This window comes from Balaenoptera borealis (genome assembly GCF_965194805.1).
Source record: "Balaenoptera borealis genome assembly, chromosome: 8".
NCBI lineage: Eukaryota > Metazoa > Chordata > Mammalia > Artiodactyla > Balaenopteridae > Balaenoptera > Balaenoptera borealis.
This window is the reverse complement of record NC_138865.1, coordinates 54,351,154-54,358,799: the sequence shown is the minus strand read 5'-3', so window position 1 is coordinate 54,358,799 and position 7,646 is coordinate 54,351,154. Positions and strand designations below refer to the sequence as shown.

The 7,646-nt window shown below is 44.3% G+C and overlaps 1 protein-coding gene across 8 annotated transcripts in view; it reads left to right on the top strand.

Moving 5' to 3' along the window:
• The first annotated feature begins 4,348 nt into the window (after positions 1-4,348).
• Positions 4,349-7,646, top strand: part of DENND4C (DENN domain containing 4C) — a 131,676-nt gene continuing 128,378 nt past the window's right edge. For 4 of the 8 annotated variants that reach the window (XM_082401576.1, XM_082401575.1, XM_082401574.1 and 1 more), the window contains exon 1: positions 4,350-4,771. The gene's annotated coding sequence lies outside the window, so the exon portion shown is untranslated. Of the gene's footprint in view, positions 4,772-7,646 lie in introns of all 8 variants that reach the window. The other 4 variants (XR_014247353.1, XM_082401572.1, XM_082401571.1 and 1 more) reach the window with 3 other exon arrangements.

Below are 7,646 nucleotides of genomic sequence, written 5' to 3'. Positions count from 1 at the left end.
AATCTGGAGCAAGTTATTCTGTTTGGGAAAATAAAGAGCCATGAACTTAGTACAGTTGACCCCTGAACAACACATGGGTTAGGGGTGCAAATCCCCTCATGCAGTCGAAAATCTGCATATAACTTTATAGTCAGCCCTCCATATCTGCAATTCCACATCCAGCGATTCAGCCAACTGCAGATGGTGTAGCACTGTAGCATGCATTTATTGAAAAAAACGCACGTATAAGTGGACCTGCGCAGTTCAAACCCATGTTGTTCAAGTGTCAACTGTAGTTTCTACTCAATACTCAATTATGAAATCACCAAAACAGAGACTGGGAGACTCTAGGTAAGTCAATAAACTTTGCTGGGCCTTAATTTCCCCATCTATTAAATGAGTTAATTAGACTAGATAATCTCTAAAAATTCCCCTCAGCTCTAAACTTACAATTTCATGGAATACTTAAAACAACTTTTTTAATATGGAAAATTTCAAAAAGACATTAAAAGTAGAGAACAACATAAGGAACCCTCAAGTACCAAACATTCCGCTTCAACATTATTTCCAATTTTATTTTACCTAAACCCCTACTTACTCACCTTCCTGCTCCCACTGCATCATTCTGAAGCAAGTCTTAGACATCATATGAAATACATTTTAATGATTCTCTTGAAGCAAAGATAGTTTACAAATAACATATCAGGCAAGTTAGTCTCTCCACTTTTCCTGGATACCTTCTCTTACTGCAACTGTAAACACTGTCATTTAACTTGGCATCATAGGATGCTAAGTATCACATGCTGAACCCAGATATAATCAATAAAGGAGGACCTACATTTTTTTTTTTTTTGGCCATGCCACATGGCTTGTGGGACCTTAGTTCCCTGACCAGGGATTGAACCCAGGTCCTCAGCAGTGAAAGCATGGGTTCCTAACCACTGGACCACCAGGGAATTCCCAGGAAGAGCTACCATTAATGAGTACTTGCTATCTTCTAGGTATTGCTGTGCTGTTTTATTTATCTATTGCTGTGCAACAAATTACACCAATATTTTGCAGTTGGAAACAAGAAACATTTATTAACTCAGAGTTTCTGTGAGTAAAGAATCCGGGAGCAGTTTAGCTGGATTTTGGTTCAGGATCTGTCAAGAGGCTGCAATCAATGTGTTGGCTGTGGCTGCAGTCATTTCAAAGCTCATCTTGGGGAGGATCCACTTCTGAAATCACTTACAAGGCTGCCTGATGACATGCTAGCTGGCTTCCCCCAGAGTGACCAACCCAAGAAGATGAGAGAGAGAATCCAAGACTGAAACCCCAGTCTTTTTTATAACCTCATCTTGTTAGAGACATCTCATTGCTTCTGATGTATTCTGCGTGTTAAAGCCAGTCAATAAGAGCACCCCACAGTCAGTGGAAGGGGATTACACAAGGGCATAAACCAGGAGGCAGGGATCATTACCAGGGTAAGCTATAATGAATGAGAGGCCATCTATCACATATGCTAAGTATTGATTACTGAACTGGCCTCTTTGATAATTATAGCTTATTATAAGTTAATAAATGAGCTTTTTTATGAATATCATTCCACACACTTGAAAGATGAGTAAAATTAAGTAACCTGTCTAAGGACAGAGTAGAAGAAAGTGAGGGAACCATAGTCTGATTTATTTCAGTCATTCATCAAGTACTTTTTGAGAGCCTATCATGTACTTGATACTCTGCTAGGTACTGGGGATTTGGAAGAGAACGTGACGTGAATACACGTAAGCTATCACAGGGCTGTTCATGAGAATGTAAATTGGTGCAGCCACTGTGGAAACAGTATGGAGGTTCCTCAACAAACTAAAAGTAGGATTACCGTATGATCCAGCAATCCCACTGCTGGTTATGTATCTGAAGAAAACAAAAACACTAATTCAAAAGATACATGTACCCCAATGTTCAAAGCAGCACTATGTACAATTGCCAGGATATGGAAGCAACCTAAGTGGCCATCAACAGATGAATGGATAAAGATGTGATACACACACACACATGCACCCACACACACACACACACACACACACACACACAAACACAGTGGAATACTACTCAGCCATAAAAAAAGAATGAAAATTTGCCATTTGCAGGAACGTGGATGGACTTAGAGGGTATTATGCTTAGTGAATTAAGTCAGATAGAGAAATCTGACTTAATAAATAGTGATAACAAATGCTATATGTTATCACTTATATGTGGAATCTAAAAAATAAAACTAGTGAGCATAACAAAAAAAGCATAGTAGTATAAAGGTCTTTGAATATTTCTATGAAAAGCAATGTTTAGGAGTTTTTGAAGACAACAACTAGGAAGATGAAAATAACGTGGCTGCAGCAGCACTGAAGATGTCTGCCTAAAACATCTTGCTTATTTTAAGAAAAATTTCAACATTTCCATCCAACTCTTTTGCACTGCTGATCTGCAGAAGTCTGCAGAAATTGACCATGTCCAATCTGACGTCTATATGCCCCTCTTCAGCGGGCTGATTCTTCTATGCATTCTTGTATCTATACACTCAATGGAAACTGTGATACCATCACGAAAACAATTATGCTATATGTTATGCTATGTTGGGCTCTCCAGCTCCCTTCCCACTTTTTAGACAGTAAATATTTATGTGTTAAAAATTAAGATGAACTTATTTTAGCCCTGGGTCCATAAGAGTGCAGCTGAAAAGGCTGCTGCCGACTCAAGGACTTTCAGACTTAATAGCTACCTTAGACAAAAAATTAGACCCCAAACATACAAGTTCATTCTATGAAATTTTGGGTAGAATATGGCAATGGAAATGTATGGTAAATCTATAGGACAATTAAAATAGTGAAAAAAAAATTAAAGACATCCTTAAATCCTACATTGCAAATTGAGAAAAACTTGTCAATCAAATGGAAGAGATATACTGGTTTCTTCCATTTTTCATTTCTGTGGGTGCAAAAAACTGTGAAAAGAGGGAAAAAACCCTTGATCTATGAGTGTTAATAAAATGTACCCATTACAAAATCTTGTAAATGATTTTAAACTATTAATTAATTTGCCCTTGAGAAAGGAAGGACAAGAAGTCCACAAGCTGAATTCTGAAGTATTAGTTCCTTCCTAAACTTCTGTCCAGATGGTCACTGTCAAAGACTGGTTTCCACTAGGCTCAGAATGACTCCAAACTATTATTAAATAAGACATTTTTATTGCTGTGTATTTCTACTGAATCAATTCTTACTGCTAACGTGGTCAGGGAAATAGGTTCTGCTATTGGCTACAAAATTTAAACTATCCATATATGCAATAAACTTTGGAAGTAAATTGACAACAGGACCCTCATGACCGAGGTTTAATCTCTTACTTTTCAGCAAAAATACAGATTTAATAAGGAGAGAGTAAGTCTCAGGCAAATGATCATTATGTATGTGAATACTCATTAGAAATGCACAAATCTTGCCAATTCTAATTCTGACCTGCCATGGAATCTGTGAAGTCACTCGCCAGTTTTTTTTTTGCCAGGAGGTAAAAAAGTTCTCCTAATTTGTTTCAAACCATTTGCTTCTTCCTGAATAACTAGCTGTTATTTTTCCATGTATATATAATTACATATATATAATTATTTCAAAACGTAGTTAATAATATCTCATGAAGTTTGCATTAAGGGAACGGACCATGCATGCAGCCGTGTAGATAAGGAGGCTACATTTACTTAGGAGGCCTGAGAGGACTGATTATTTAAACGAGCGATTTCCAAGTTCCGAGTTCCCATCCCCAAATCTCTGCCGAGGTAGCGACACCGAGGGCGGTCAAGGACTCTCAAGGGCCGCTGCAGCCAGGAAGGACTTAGGGAAGCCCCAGTCGGCGGGTCTCTCGACTGCCTGGGAGGCCCCCTGTCATACGTGGGAATTCCAACTCCCATCCTGGGAAGGAAACTTCTCATCCAGAGACCTGCATCTCTCTCAGCACTGTCCTCAGTGACTTTGAGGGACTCGGAGTCCCTTTCCTCGCCTTTGAAAAACCGGAAAAGATCAGCCGCCACCTGCTTGAGGCCAAGGCAATAAAGCCGCACCACAGGCGAGTCTGAGCGCCGCAGGAAGGGGTGCAAAGTAGTGCCTTGAGCCCTTTCTCCCTGGCTCTGTTTCTGCTCGGGACCCGCCGCGCGGACGCGGAGGCGGGGCTGACGGGCTGTCGGCACTGGCACCCCCGCGCCCTGAGGGTGTCGCGGCGGGGTGCGGGGGGAAGGGGAGCAGTGGCCGTGCGGCCTCGGCCCTCCCCGGGGGCGGGGCTCGAGCGCTGCCCCGCCTCCGCGTCCTCCCTTCCCCACCCCTCCCCCACGCCTTTTTCCACCGCCCCCGCAGTAGGAAAGGGAGCGGGAGGGGGGAAGGAAAGTGCCGTTCTGTGGAAAGGGGCGGAAGGAGAGGGTGGAAAAAAAGAAAAAGGGAACAGAAACATGGCCGTCAGCTGTCGGGGCAGCAGTGCAGCACGCAGCTCCTAGGCAACCCGCCGCCCGCACTACCGGCCTCCGGTGAGCCGAGGCGCCGGCGCGAGCTCGCGCTCCCGGCTGTTACCCCTCGTTGCAAGCGGCGCCCCTCGAGACCCAGCCCGGGAGGCGGCGCAGGCGCAGAGCGGGCGGTGGTGGCGGCAGTGGCGGCGGCGGCCGCCAGAGCAAGTCCCCCGCCCTGCCCTGCCGAGGGCCCCCAGGCCCGAAGCCGGCGCTTTCATGCCCCAGGAAGGGGCTGTGCCCGGGTGGCGCTGAAGGAGGAGCGGGCGGCAGGTGAGTCTGCGGCGGAAGGCCTTTCGCGGAGGAACCCTGCGCCGCCCGTCAGCTAGCCCCGCGCTCCCGGGCCGGGTGGGCGCTGGGCAGGTAGCAGCTCGGAGGGCTGAGTTCCGAGGGCCGGCGTGCAGGGGTCGCCGAGGAGGCGTGGAATGGCCTGGGCTGGCATTCTCGGCCTAGTTTTTCTGCGGTTTCCGGGGGCGGGGAGTCCCCGGAGCCTGCCGGGTGTGATGGGGGAGAGGCCGCTCCGGGAAGGGCCTCCCCGTGCCGCCGCCCCGGCTGCGGAGAGCCACTGCGGTGGAAGGAAGCGCGAGGGGTCTGGGCCTTCGCGACCACCGAGGAGACTGCTGCCTGGATGGGGGGGGGGCAAGGGGCGGGGACCGGGGTACCCGAGGGGGCTGGGGGCCAGGGCGGGGAGAGAACTGGGGACCTGGGCAGGTGTCGCAGGTGAATTGAGGACATTTCCTCCTCCGCCTTGCCGTGGCGGATCCTCAGGGCTTCTTTGTTGGCGATGACTTTTAGGAAGGCAGGTTTCATTCAACTCCGAGTGACTAAACCAAAAAACCAACTAACGAGCCTCTACTGCTGACTCCAGTAAAGAGCTGTAACTTTTCTGCATTGAGGATGCTGTCATCTGTTCCCTCCTTTTTTTTTTTTTTCTGCTTCACAGACCTTTTCCTTCTCGAAGATCGTACCTCATCAGAATAAATACGAAATGACCCACTTTTTAAATTATACCCCCCCCTCCTTCCTATTACCTGTTTGTTTCACACGGGAAAATTTAGGGCAGTTACCGAAGTTACTTGTGCAAATGCGAGGGAAAGAGTCATCTCCAGTAATGAACCCTAAGCTGTCTGTGTGTTTTTGCTTCAGAGAAATTGTCAAGCATTGTAGTCTGGGTAATTGATTTACTGAACCTGCTTAATTGTGTGCAAACTCGTGTTAAGATGTTCTCCCCAGACGCTAATTTACCGTAGGAGTAGGTTTTCCCTTCCGGTCTCAGTTTAGAAGGTGAAGGATTAGTAAGGAGAGAGTGTTAGTGCTAAGGAGGTAAGTTTTCAATAAATATTTGATTTGAGGTGATCGTGTGTATTAAGCTATCTGAAATGCAGAGAACTGTCGGATTTTCTGTGTACACGTGATAAGAGAAAAACTGGTTGTAAAAGGAAAACTTCATCTCTGAGCATTGAAGGATACCTGTTCTTTATCAACGTTACCATGAAAAAAAAAAACTTCTCTTTTTTTTTTTGCCCTGTTCTTCGTATTACTGTTAAAAATTTGATAAACTGCCTTCTTGGTGTGAGACTGGAACTCAGAAATGAACTTAGATTTGTATTCATGAGGTTAATCTGCCTCTCATACAGACTTGCTTTGACTCGTTTTTCTAGTAATGGCAAACTCAATCCACACTTTCCCCTCATTGGTATCTCCTGTGGCCATTTTGCTAAATAGTTGATTGGGATTAGGGGTCTATCTTTTGTATTACTGATTTTACTGAACTGATGATATGGCAGTTGACTTTGGTCATAGTACCTCACTTAGTGTACTACTGTTTAGACTTGCTAATTTGGATAATGGAGAAGGTATGATGTTAGAAATTTTGAAGTTGTGTATTGGAGTCATTTACTCTTGTGTAATTTGTAAATGAGTGCATTCTGTTGTTGAGAGTAAATATAGTGTTTTGTAGTATAAACTCGAGCTTTCAGCTGGAGAAATTGGCAGTAGAGTTGGTGTGTGGAGACTGTTCTTAAAAGGCAAATGTTTTAAATTACAAGGAACTGCAGTGGTGTGTAAGCTGTAACAATTCATGGTGCCAGATTTGGAAGGTTATTTGGCTGAGGCGCTGCCTATAAAGAAACATGTTAAGTATCTGCAATAAAAGCTAATTTGTAGCTATAGACAAGGGATTTTGCATGATAAATAATAACCCAAGGAGGAACCTTTGCTCTTCTATATCTCGAGTTGAGACCAAAACATCTCATATTTTCATTGGAGTTTCCTGCCAAGACAAATATTGATTTTGCACTGGTTTTGCTTCTCAGTTTGAAAGTTAGGTTTCAGTCTTATCCTAGCAACTTAAGTACAGGTTGTAAAGTAAAAAAGCTGCTGAGTCAGAGGCAGGTTGTTTCATTTGGTCTTTTTTTTTTTTTTAATTTATTTATTTATTCATTTATTTTTGGCTGCGTTGGGTCTTTGTTGCTGCGTGTGGGCTTTCTCTAGTTGCGGCGAATGGGGGCTACTCTTCGTTGCAGTGTGTGGGCTTCTTATTACGGGGGTTTCTCTTCTTGAGGAGCATGGGCTCTAGGCGCACGGGCTTCAGTAGTTGTGGCACGTGGGCTCAGTAGTTGTGGTTCACGGGCTCTAGAGCACAGGCTCAGTAGTTGTGGCGCATGGACTTAGCTGCTCCGTGGCATGTGGGATCTTCCCGGACCAGGGCTTGAACCCGTGTCCCCTGCATTGGCAGGCGGATTCTTAACCACTGCGCCACCAGGGAAGCCCTCATTTGGTCTTTTTGATTTGCAAATAGAATTTGTTTTAATTTGTATTTCCAATATAATGTATCTGCTGAAACTTAGATAGTAAGGGCAAATAAGCTTTCATAGTATATGAATTAAAATTTTATCTTCTCTGTGCTGGTACCACAAGTTGTACCTCCTCTTTAAGATTGTCAGTTTGACAGACTTGCAGTGATGGGATGCCTTGTTGGAATTGGAGATTCCTCTAAAAGTGTTAAAACGTGGGAAATGAGTTTACATAGTATAGCTGGTGTAAAAGGGTAGGTCTTTAGCATCAGATTGTAGGAAATTCCAAAATCAGATAACTTTATTATTTGAAATTTAAAACTTAGTATTTTGTGGGAAAAAATTAGGTAGTT